This window comes from Misgurnus anguillicaudatus, chromosome 7 (assembly GCF_027580225.2).
Source record: "Misgurnus anguillicaudatus chromosome 7, ASM2758022v2, whole genome shotgun sequence".
Lineage (NCBI taxonomy): Eukaryota > Metazoa > Chordata > Actinopteri > Cypriniformes > Cobitidae > Misgurnus > Misgurnus anguillicaudatus.
In genome coordinates, this window is record NC_073343.2 from 12,435,738 (window position 1) to 12,448,434 (window position 12,697).

A 12,697-nucleotide genomic window follows, 5' to 3' on the forward strand; every position below is an offset into this window, starting at 1 on the left:
TGCGTTTTGGAACCAAACTCTTCATATATATATATATATATATATATATATATATATATATATATATATATATATATATATATATATATATATATATATATATATATATATATATATATATATATATTAATTCCTCCCAAGTGTTTTTGTCCTTCTAGGAGTTTTTCCCATTGGGTTTTTTCCTAGGGGGGTTTTTCTTCCCAGGGAGATTCAGCCAACTTTGGCTTAACTTATCACTTTACTGTATACGTTACATTATTAATATGCTCGCTTGTATGGTTTAACCTTAGCCCCTATCTCTACTTCTTATATTATCTATTGATTTTCTGTGTTCTCCTCTACATCTTCTCATGTAAAGCTGCACAGCAAAAACGTCAGTGTTAATTCAACTCCCATAGTGTTAAATTTAACACTTTTCCAGAGTTTATATAATCGACACCAGTTCAGAGTTAAAATAACACTTTGGATGGTGTTAATATTTTAACACCATAATAGTGTTACAAATTTAACACTCAGAGTGTAGTTTCTTAACACATTTAAGAGTTCTTTTTACACTAAACATGAGTTATTCCTTTTCACTCGGGGTGTTAATTCCTAATATTCACAGTGTTATTTTATGACACTTTAAAGTGTATTTTTAACTCAATATAGTGTTACCCCCTTACTCTTAAAGTGTATTCATGACAATTGTGTTACATTCAATGTTCTGAAAATGCTTTTTCACTACAAGAAAAAAGAAACTTACGAAGAATTCATCGTTTTTAATAAAAGCAAATATCCAAGCACCACACAACTTTAACTCTATGCACATTTACAGAGAAAATAATGGTACAATATAAAGACTTTCATCTCCACCATAAGCACTTTGTAAGTCAAAAGGCTTGTAAATTTGAAGACAGTCTGCTTTTATCACATCTTTTTCATCACATTCAAACACATTGTAGGCATGAAAGTGCTCACTGAAATGGTCAACCATAAGCTTGTTCACTATGAAGTAGATCACACTATTGACTAAAAGCATTTTTTTAATTCTGCAAAACACAGGCATTTCCTGTTCTGTACCATTGCAAATTACTAACCCGGGTCTGTACTCTACCCCACTGATCTTTACCCAGTTAGTAGAGAAAATGTCTTTTGCTACAGCGGGCAGGGCTTGGGCAAACATTTCACCATTTTCATCATTGTCCACATTAAATTTTTTCAAAGGTCCGTACTCAACATGGTTTAAACGAGATGTTTCCCAATTGGATGCTATGGACATTTGATGTTTTTTGGCAAGTGATACTGTGATGTTCTTGAAGTTTTTAAGTGTGCTTTTGAAAACCCTGTGTTTTGCCTCAAATCTCATACTCCACATATGTATTAACGGTCCAATTTTTCGAATACAAGACGGGTAATGTAGCATAAAATGATGTTTAGGAATCAGGTTTCTACTTGGATACAAGTGTTTGAACAAGTCATGATGTTCCATTATTAAATGCTTCAAATGCACAGTCATGCCTAGTGTAATAGATGGAGAGAATATGATGTTAATTATTTGCAATAAGAGCAACAGCAAAGTCCAGTTCTGGTTTCCTTCTGGCACAATGTCACCAAAAATCAAAGGAATGTTTCTTACCAGACAAAGAGTCTGAATAGAGTTGAGTCCAATATTATTGCCTATACTGTCCAAGTTGACCCTTGTCGGACGATTTTTGCGCTCCAAGTAGCCATAGTCAAAAGCATAGATTCGTGACAGAAGACCAGGTTTTGACAAAACATTTTCAGAGAGATATTCAAACAGTAACTTTATCTCATACTGAGCCACCCCTTCAAGTATGTCATGCATAATGTCCAAAGAAAAGTTGTGGCAAACATGGAAGTAGTTTAGGCTGTTAAGAGTTGAATTCTTCTTTAGACCAAACACACACATCTTTTGTGGATCTGATTGCAACTCACTACAGTGCATTTCAAAAAGCTCTTTTCCACGCAAGACTATCTTTGGGTCATCCTCTTTGTAAACATTTTGAGAATCATCTTTTTCAATCAAACACAAACGACAGAAGTGACGTCCACTGAAAGACTCTGTAAAACCCATTATTCCATGCATCCCCAAGTTGTCCCCAGTTATCTGACATATAGTGCCATAGACCTTTTCAGATGAGAAAGGCAAATCAATGCCATGACTCTCCAATATTTTGATGTCATCAATCAAAGGCTGTAAAATAGGATCAAAGCCATATTTTTTCACATCTTCCGTGTGAAACAATGCAACCAAATGAATGTTCATCAATATGGAGTTTAACTTTGGAGGCAGATTTCGGAGGACAAAATAGAGAGCACCAACTTTGTGAACACCACGTTTTGAACCCAGTGGGTTAGCAGTCTCAAAGTCATCATAGTAAAGTTGAATATGCAAAGAAGTCTGAGTTTTTGAGAACAATGGATGTGACTTAAAATAACTTCCATCACAAAAGTCTTCATATCTGTCTTTTGATACACATGGTTTTGAAAGTAGTTCACAAATATAAGAATTGCGGCAGATAAATTTAATGGTTTCCAAAATTGGAATGTAAACAAAAGTGTCTTTCACTGGGACCTGATCATAAGTACCTGTATTTTTGTTTCGCCTTGTATCAAATCGAACTCCTAAATTTTTTTCCACTGGCTCCACAATTCCCCATTTTTTGTTGAAATACTTCATTCTTTTAGTTTCAGTATTAAAACTTACAAATGGGTTTTCAAAATTCTCAAAACTCTTTTCCAGTGTAGATCTTACAGGGTTATCTGTTGGCACAGCGGACAGAATTTCGTGCTTAACTTGGGAGTGCAGTCCACCAGCAAGTTCTTCCAAATCACTAACAATTGATGAAACTATACTATTTGCCATACCACTACCATGGAGTTTGGCAATAATTGTTGCACAGATATCTTTTGTGTTTTCTGTGAAACTTTGACCAGATCCATTGTTGTCAAAAAACCCAGCATCAAGGCTCTGCATAACACTTGTTCCTGCAACTTCTGTACTATTTTGTAAACTGTGAAAATCAGCCTGAAATGACTCTGAGGTTTCTGCATCACCACTTTGACAATAACACTTATGAACACTAACTAAATGGTTTTTTAAACCTGAAAATGTTGAAAACTGACGCCTACAATCATCTTGTGCACAAACTAACTTAAACTTGGTGCCTGGATAGAAACTGTGGCCGATTCGCAAATGAGTTATTAGTCCCTGGCTGGTAGCATGCAATGCATGACAAATGAAACATTTGAACATATTCATATGTCATTTAAAAGTTTGGCCCGCAACTCACGAACTCTTGGAGACTCATCTGTTGTGGTAACATCAATGTTGAAGACAGTTGTCTGCAGAAAAGTGTAGAAATGGACCAAGGACTCGTCATAAGACAAGTTAAAAACGTAGTGGGATTTAAACAGTTCATCAAAAGCACCCAATGAGCTGGTGGCTTGGCAGAGGATGAGCTGTTTGTCAACGGCGATGTAGAAGGTATCAATCGTCTTCCGAGTTCGGCCAACTGCAAGGATGTACGGTTGTTTACCCTCTCTTTCCTGCACATATTCATTGATGCTGCAGCATGACTAAAAGAAAAAGAAAAAAATTATTATAAATGTGTACATCTTCAAGAGAATCTGGTACTTGCTGGTCCATGTTAATGTAATAGACTTTGTAAACTGTCCCTGTGATTTAAGATCATTTGCATCACTGGAAAAAACATTCCTCCCAAATAATTGGGACATACTGGTCAGTAATACCACTTCATTTGGAAGGAACTAGACTTGCTGCGATAGTCGGTGTTACCGGTGTTCAGCCGCAACACCGGTTACGTGCACTTGACCACCACAGCCCCGACCATCGTTTTGATGTTGTATACTAATAAAAATAATTTAGTTCAGTTAGAACTTACACTACAATTAAAAACTGTACATGTCTGCTCCATGCAGTGTAAGCTGAACGAGAGTCGCAGCACATATCAACAGCAGGAGTCAGATTTTACCTCACGGTCTGACAAGACAATGGTGGAAGATTTGGTTTAAAGCAAACATTAAAGTGCATATTTAGGCGAGTTTGTCTTTATACTTAAGAATAATAATTAACCCAACACTCAAGCAATTGTTGCCCCCTAATTGGCGCTAATTTAAAAGTGAAAGTAAAATGGTTACTGCCATTCATAATGGTGCGTTACCACTGGAGGAAACCGCTTTTAGCGATGCACTTAAAGGACAAGTTCGGTATTTTACACTTAAAGAGACACTTCACCCATTTGCATTAATCTTTGTATAGTTAGAACCCAAGTCATGTTTTTGAATGGTCATGCATCATTTCCTCAGTTGGCACTGATGCAGGAGAAATACAAATTTCAGTGTTGCACTTCCTTTTTTCAATTATGTAAAAATCATCATTTTGCATCATTGAAAGAAGGAAGTGCTATATCTTTGTTGAGGGAGTGAGACTACAAACACCCCTTTTCTCTGTCAAAAAGGCACCAAATTCAAAATGTATGTTACATTTCCACTAGTGCTGTGTTCAAAATATCGATACGACGATACATTGTCATGGACGCATGACGATGCGCGCATCGATACAGCACCTTCCGTATCGATTCAGATGCACTTTTGAAAGTAACGTGACGAAACGCTGTTGATCCATATGGAAAGGACGCATGTGTCCCGTGGAGTACGTAGAGTTAAGGTAGCGGGGTATAGTTTCACTTTGCGTGTCTGTCTGGCTGGCGCACGTGTCTGCATAGCGAGCCGCGTACTCGCACTCTCTCTCTTTCTCGCTCGCGCGCATATTTAAAATCAATGAGTTTAGTATGAAAGCGCAGATATCTTAACCTATACTACAGCAAAGGGCTTTATTAGCCACTCTCTTATAAAACAGTACTAACCCATTTGAGAAGAACAAAGATTTGCATGTGAAAAGTGTACGTCTAGAGATACAAAGCTACTTCAAACTATAGCTGTCACATTAATAATCTGATTTCTACTAAATAGTATTAACTCTGACTGGATGTTTATAGATATGTTCAAAGATATAAAATAATTAAATGAGAGACAAATATAATGCCTAGAGTAAGGCACTACCTTTGTAAAACTGCTTTAAAAAACATAAGTACTAACTCTGGGATTTTAAGCATTTCTATGTGACCCCAAAAGCTAATAAATAAATGGCAAAAACACAACTGTTACAACACTGCTTATTCAATGTACAATAAACAGATAATAATAATAATTATGTTACAAAAGTCTGAACAAAAAAATGTAATTCAAAGTAGTCTTGTATCGTGATGCACATCGTATCGGGACCCTTGTATCGGGATACGTATCGTATCGGGGAATTGTTGGCGATACACAGCCCTAATTTCCACTACAAATATGACACACTTTCAATAAAGATAAATGTTTCTATGGGTGAAATGCTCCTTTAAAGTCCTGTTTTCAGAATCTGAAATTTCGACATATGCGGCTGCCCCGAGAATTTTCGTGTGTTTGCCGTTTCACCTCCCACCTCTATAATGGGTTTATAGGTGCACTGAAACTATCCTTCCTAAAATGCATTAAACTTCCATTTACAAAGACGTGAAACTCACCGAGTGGTCAGGGGTGTTCACTGATATGCTCACACAAAAATCGCTGCAAAAGATGCTTTTCAACAGGTTTTATCGTAGTTTTTGTCCAACTCCATTGACTTGTATTAGATGTGCTGTGAGGTACGGTATTACTCTGCGCCAGGAACCTTCTTTGTATTCTTGCAATTGGCAAAGGTGGATTATCGCCACCAACTGGGCTGTAGTGTCTATTATTCAAGCTCTCAGCGGAAGAATATACGGGTGTGAGGGGTTTGGAAAAATAGGTCCACAAGTTTACATCGAATGCTAAAACACTTGTTGAAAAGCATCTTTTGCAGCGATTTTTGTGTGAGCATATCAGTAAACACCCCTGACCATTCGGTGAGTTTTACGTCTTTGTAAACGAAAGTTTAATGCATTTTAGGAAGGATTGTTTCAGTGCACATACACAGCCATTATAGAGGTGGGAGGTGAAACAGCAAACACCCAAAAATCCTCGGGGCAGCCGCATATGTCGAAATTTCAGTAAAAATCATTCTATTTTATCATAAACGATCTGAAAACAGGGCTTTAAGTGTAAAATACTGAACTTGTCCTTTAAAAGCAACATATAGAAAGGAAAATCTATCAAGTGCATATAACTAAAAAATTGCCTGGAATTTACAATTGAGGCATAATAGTGTACCTTATGAAAATGCACCATTTTGTCCACTGCATCACTTGGACTTATTTTGGTCCTCTTCCGTCCAGCTGTGGGTGGCAAGAGATGGAGAAGCAGCAGCATAGAAGCGATGTCACTGCTTTGCAAAAATTAACACTTGTGAAAAGCGGTATATAAATAAAATTGAATTGAATTGAATTGAATTGAATTGAATTGAAGGTCATGAGTGTTGCCATTGTATAGTTTGTCCACCAGAGGGCATTGTATAAACTCCCTGTTGGCAACACTCATGTATAACACCTCACACATCCTGCTGATCCAGCCAGAGTAGGGCAGAGACGACAGCGGTTTAGTTGATGGTGAGTTGGTCACGAGACATACATTGCTTGAATAACAATTAAAAGAACATCCCCATCAGTTCTCTTAACTCAAATAAGCATGACAGAATTTGTGACTATCATGTCCAGTTTTGCTGCTGTTAAATAAGCCGAGAGTGAAGCGGAATTAACTAGTAATGTTACGTTGTTACAGTGTAGTTGACTGACTGTCCTTTTAACTTTTGACAATGTGAATGAAGTATTTCTTTAATAGCGTGACAGTTAAAGCAATGAGATGTATCATCTCTCCTTAGCCTGTTATATTGAAAATTTATGTTTTACAATTTGCAGTGTGACGTTATCCTTTGCTAAATTATGTCTCGTCATAGACAAGCTAATGTCACTATCAGTGGAAGACCGCTAACATTAACGAGCTTGAAAACCACAACAAACTTATTCTGCCTAAATAAAGTAATGATTACTGTATTTATAACTATCTCTGGTTACAGTCCCTGCATTGTAAAATGAAAGTTAGACTTGCGGGGAGTGAACATTTAGACATAGAGAAAAAGTATCAAACGTAGCTTGTGCATAAAAGTAAGCTTTTCTTTTACACGTGTGTGAAATCCACTGACGCCAAGTGTGCATTGCAGACTGTCATTCAGCCGCAGCATTAACATGTCACATAATGGATTTAGATTGCTAAATAGTAGGTTTTAGAAGGCAGGCAGGAACTGATGATTGAAAATGGTTTGATGTAGCTTGATGGAAAGATTTTAAAAAGTGAAGGTAAAGGGATAAGCAAGCTGACATTGTAGTATACCGGAATATAAGACGAGGTGTTTTGTCCTAAAAATAGGTAAAAAAAATAGGGGGTCGTCTTATATTCGCGATATAGAAAAATTCACGGGGGAAAACACAACGGAATTCATCTAAAATAGTGTCTGAAAAGCAACCCATTAAGAAAAAAACAGCTCTCCCTTCCAATATGCATTTAAAATTAGAGCAGCAACATAAAATCTGTGTTTAACTGAATTAAAATGCCGCACGTTTACGGTTAACTAAAACTTGCCGAGCGAGAGAGAGAGAGAGAGAGAGAGAGAGAGAGAGAGAATTGAATTTTAACAAACTTTTATTACAAATACATTTCACAGTATTTTTACACTACAATGTACATAAATATTAAGATCAAGTTCAAAACCAACTCACAATAAGTGTGCAAAAACCAAATCACCTTCTTCAGATACAGAGCACAAAGCCTCATTGTAACACCAAATACCTTCAAAAGTGATAAGGTCATCCATAAGTTTGTAATATGCAAAATCAATCAATATTCTTGCTTTCACCATGTTTGAAACCATTGCAACTACATTCTGTCTCAAATTTTGTTCAACTTTCTTCTTCCTACTTATGTACACAGCCAATTTTGCTTGGCCTAGAACAAAATTCAACAACTGGCATACAAATCTTTTCCTCATCACATATTTAAAACCCAAAATAAAAGACACCGTAGTAAAATTTTCATTGCATCTTTGAAAAATATTTCCTAAAAACAGAAATAAAACCTCCAATCTTACAAATGCATGAAAAATGGAGCAAGAAAAGAAATCTTCACACAGTTCATCAACAGTCTTTAAAAACACTCCAGAAACCTCTTCCAGATTGACTGAAAGAAAAACAAACAAGGAAAAGAGTCTTTAGGCTCCGATTCACAGAGACCATCGCGATACTTGGACAACAAAGTTCTTTCCGTTGCACTAAGACTCGTGTGCCATTTCACCAATAACTGTGCAACTAGGCGGGTTGATCGAATTCCCAGATGCTGATGTAGCACCCTCACACCTGATGAGGGGAGATAATAATGTAAGAGAAAACACACAAGGCACGGAGCTGCTGCTTCACAAGGAGTCTGTGTATTTCTGATAAATCAATAAAACTTTTTCAAGTAATGCAACATGTGTCTCATGAATTATTTCACACAATACAAATAAACATGAATGAAATATAAGTGTTCACATTTTGTTATATAGCAAATGAATTAATCAATTCAAATAAACATGAATAAATTCACTAAAGGTAATCTGAAAATGACAGTGTTTCTTTAGCATCATTAGTCACATGGTATGTATTAGAAGAAAATAGAAACTTACATCAAACATTTCTCTATTGTTTACAACAAGAGAATCATATTTCTTTTACTCTATATTTAAACACATCTTTTCATCATATTGTTTTATCACACTGTTCATACAAGACAATTAACACTATAGATGAACATAAATGTATATAGTTATCTGATTTAAGTGTGTTTTACTATTAAAATACATTTGCAACAATCCATTTACAACTTCAATCTCTCTTTAAAACTTTATCATCTGTAATTATATAATGTAAAACTTCATATATATCAACATATAACATATTATTTTTAACACGTTATCTCAAAGACCACGTGAACACATTAGAATGGCGCACGTGTTCAATCTGAGTAATATACAAGTTGAACGGAGCAAACTTTTAAAGTGCTAAACACAATAACTTTACCAATTTGAGCAATATCACTTTTCTCTGTGATGTTTGAACATCTTAGACACACATTTTTGTAACAGTCATAGTCCATACCTGATGAGGGGAGATAATATATGAGGGTAAAATAACGTCAAAAAGATTTGCATGCACAGGATATTTGTGAGAGTGTACGTGACATTGCAAGCATAAAGTAGATTTGCGTGCGCAAAACCAATTTTGTGGAGGTGTGGATCAGGTTGCAAGCGTAAGAAAACAAGTTTTGCAACATAGTACTGTTAATCGTAAGTGTAATTCATTTCTTGTAAAACTGAAACCTCATATTTACACTAAATAAGTATGAACTGTATGCATCTGACCTCAGTTTTTCCGCGCTTACACTTTTTGCACGGTTTTTGCGCTGAAATACTGCCAAAAGCATTGCAAGTCTGCAAACAGTGGTGTGCAATGAAAAACACACATTCATGAACGGCAAATATGAATTAATCGCGCAGAATCTGTCTCTGTGTGTAAAATAAAACAGTTGTAAATGACTTGTTGCATATGGAGGAGGACTGTTTCCTGGGGTGGCCCGGCATCTGCTGGTCCCTCTGCGCTTGCAGTTTTGTCGCGGTTCTCTCGCTGATTTGAGTTTACAAGCGCGGGTGGGAAGGCGGGGCTATGAAATGAGGCACCTGATGGCTCATTGTTTTCTCTATTCTGATTGGTTCAATATAACGCCAGTTTTCTTCTCAACCCTTGCTTAGTCTTGCTTACTAGGAGACTGCTGCTAGTTTTTACCAAAGGGTATAGAAGCCCAAGAGGCGAAACTCAATAGAACGCTCCATAGCAACAGTTGCCCCATGACGTGACGGCGCGGCCGCCATTATGGACTGAAAACGTCTCGGTTACTATCGTAACCTCGGTTCCCTGAGAGACGGGAACAAGACATTGCGTCCACTGACGCTACGGGTTAACTCCTCCCACTTCACCAGACACTGAAATCTTATTGAACAACGCCATTGGAGGGCACTGGCCAATCGTCGCCAACCGCGTGACCACTAGAAGCGTATAAAAAGCGGTGTTAGAGCGACGAGCGCCAGTATTCTCGACTGAACGAAAATACAGATGGCTAACCGCGAACTCGGCGCGTAACGCAATGTCTGGTTCCCGTCTCTCAGGGAACCGAGGTTACGATAGTAACCGAGACGTTCCCTTTCGAGAGCGGTCTCTCGACATTGCGTCCGCTGACGCTATGGGAACAGTGTTCAAACACGGCGAGAGAGCGGGGAGCCAGCCCAGCAACGCTACGTAGTAAAAGAAGCAGCCAATAAAATTCTGAAACGCAGCGGCCATACCCCTAGGGGGGCGTGTCTGACCAATAAGGTAGCGATATTCCCGAGGTATGAAATTTGCATATCTCAACCTAAGGAACGTGAATCCTCATCACTACACTGCTAGGGTAGAAAGACAAGTAATTTGGGTGTAAATACGAAAAGTAAATAAAACGCGAGTAGTAAATAGCACGGCCTTGCCGGGCAAATTGCAGTTAATGTAGATTCACATCACAGAGTTAACAGCCTTAGCGGTAACGCCGTGTATGCGAGCGTCGTCTTTGCAAAGACGGGAGTGGAGAGAGATTTGGGTACATATCCAACCTTAGGTCTTAGGATAACATTACAGTCAGCCGGACCGAAACGCATGCAGTCCTCGTTGACAGCGAGCGCTTGTAAATCCCCAACGCGTTTCGTTGTAGCTAGGGCGAGAAGAAGGGCTGTTTTGATGGATAGATCTTTGATAGAGCTAGACTCCAGCGGTTCAAACGGTGCCCGAGAAAGCGCATTCAGCACTATGTCTAAATCCCATGGCGGTACCGAAGGGGTACGGCGTGGTCTTAATCTTCTCGCGCCTATTAGGAATCGAACGACGAGCGCGTTCCTCCCTATTGATTGTCCCTCCAAGGGGGGGCGTAACGCAGGAATAGCGGCCACATAGACTTTTAGCGTCGACGGCGAGCTGCCGGCGTCCATTCTATGTTGCAGGAAAAGTACAATATCCGACACAGGGCAATTAAACGGGTCAATGCTGTTACTATGACACCATCTTTCGAACACCTTCCACTTAAGGTCGTACAAGTGTCTTGTAGACGTAGCACGTGCCTCAGTCAGCGTGAACGCCGCTCGACGCGAGAGTTCGCTCGTGTTATCTACGATCCTCTCACCTTCCAAGCGTGTAGATTCCACAGTTCCGGGTTGGGGTGCCAGACTGAGCCCTCTACCTGAGACAGCAAATCCCTCCTCAAGGGAATCTGCCATGGGGGGCTTATTAGCATCTCTCTCAAGTCCGGATACCATGGTTGGTTCGGCCAGTCCGGCGCGACTAAAATCACCGTAGCTCCTTCTTCCCTGACAATACTAGCGGTATGAGCTCTATAGGAGGGAAGGCATACAGACTGACTTTTGGCCAGCGCAACGTCAATGCTTCCCCTTGCAGCAGGGCGTCCGTGAGCGAGAAGAACAGTGGGCAGTGCGTATTCTCGCTCGTCGCAAAAAGGTCTATCGAAGCTCTCCCAAACTGGTCCCAGATCAGCTGAACCGAGTCGGGATGAAGCCTCCATTCTCCGTGGGGAAGGCCGTTCCTCGATAACATATCCGCGCCCTTGTTCAAAGCGCCTGGAATATGCGCTGCTCTGATAGATAGCAAGTGCCGATCCGCCCATTGTAGGAGGCTGGCTGCCTGCTCGAATAGGGCTTTCGAAAGAATACCACCCTGGTGATTTATGTAAAAAACCACCGTCGTGTTGTCCGTCCGCACTAGAACATGTTGACACTCGAGTTGCGGTTGAAATGTCCTGAGCGCTAACATTACCGCTCTTAATTCCAGCCGGTTTATGTGCCAATCTCTCATCAGGTCTGACCACGTACCGGACGCGGGTGTGCCCTGGCAGACTGCTCCCCAACCTGATTTCGATGCATCCGTGGTGACCACTAAGCGAGAGGCTATCTGACCTAGGGGGGCTCCGATACTGTAAAGGGTTGGATCGTGCCATGGTTTCAGAGTGTTGACACAGCTGTGTGTCACGTGAATTCGCATGCACGTCGATGCCCACATATTCGGCGGGACTCGATCTTTTAGCCACATCTGTAATGGACACATGTGAAGCAATCCTAGATGACAAACCGGGGCGGCTGACGCCATTAGACCCAAAAGCCTCTGAAACTCCCTCAGGAGGACAACCCGGCCGGGTCTGAAGTGACGCAGCGTTAATGTTTCTACACGTTGTTGTGATAGATGAGCACGCATCGATGTAGAATCCAACCGAACGCCCAGGTATGAAATGGATTGACTCGGAACGAGTTTGCTTTTCTGAGCATTGATTTGCAGCCCTAACGACTCTAAGTGGGGAAGCAATGCTTTTATGTGACTGATCAACAGATCGTGCGATTGAGCCATAATCAGCCAGTCGTCCAGATAATTCATAATGCGCATCCCACTCGCTCTGAGGGGGGAGAGAGCTGCATCCATGCATTTCGTGAATGTACGTGGGGCTAAAGCTAGTCCGAACGGGAGAACGGAGTATTGATAGCTCGTGCCTTCGAACGCAAACCTCAGAAAACACCTGTGGCGGGGGGATATCTGAA

The 12,697-nt window shown here is 39.9% G+C and overlaps 1 long non-coding RNA gene across 1 annotated transcript; it reads right to left on the minus strand.

Annotated features, from left to right (window-relative positions):
• Positions 1-746: 746 nt before the first annotated feature.
• On the minus strand, positions 747-6,373 carry LOC141365268 (uncharacterized). Its single transcript, XR_012370480.1, has 2 exons — positions 6,259-6,373; positions 747-3,582 (listed from the first exon to the last, which is right to left on the minus strand). It is a non-coding gene; the product is annotated as an uncharacterized lncRNA (long non-coding RNA).
• Between the last annotated feature and the right edge of the window lie 6,324 nt (positions 6,374-12,697).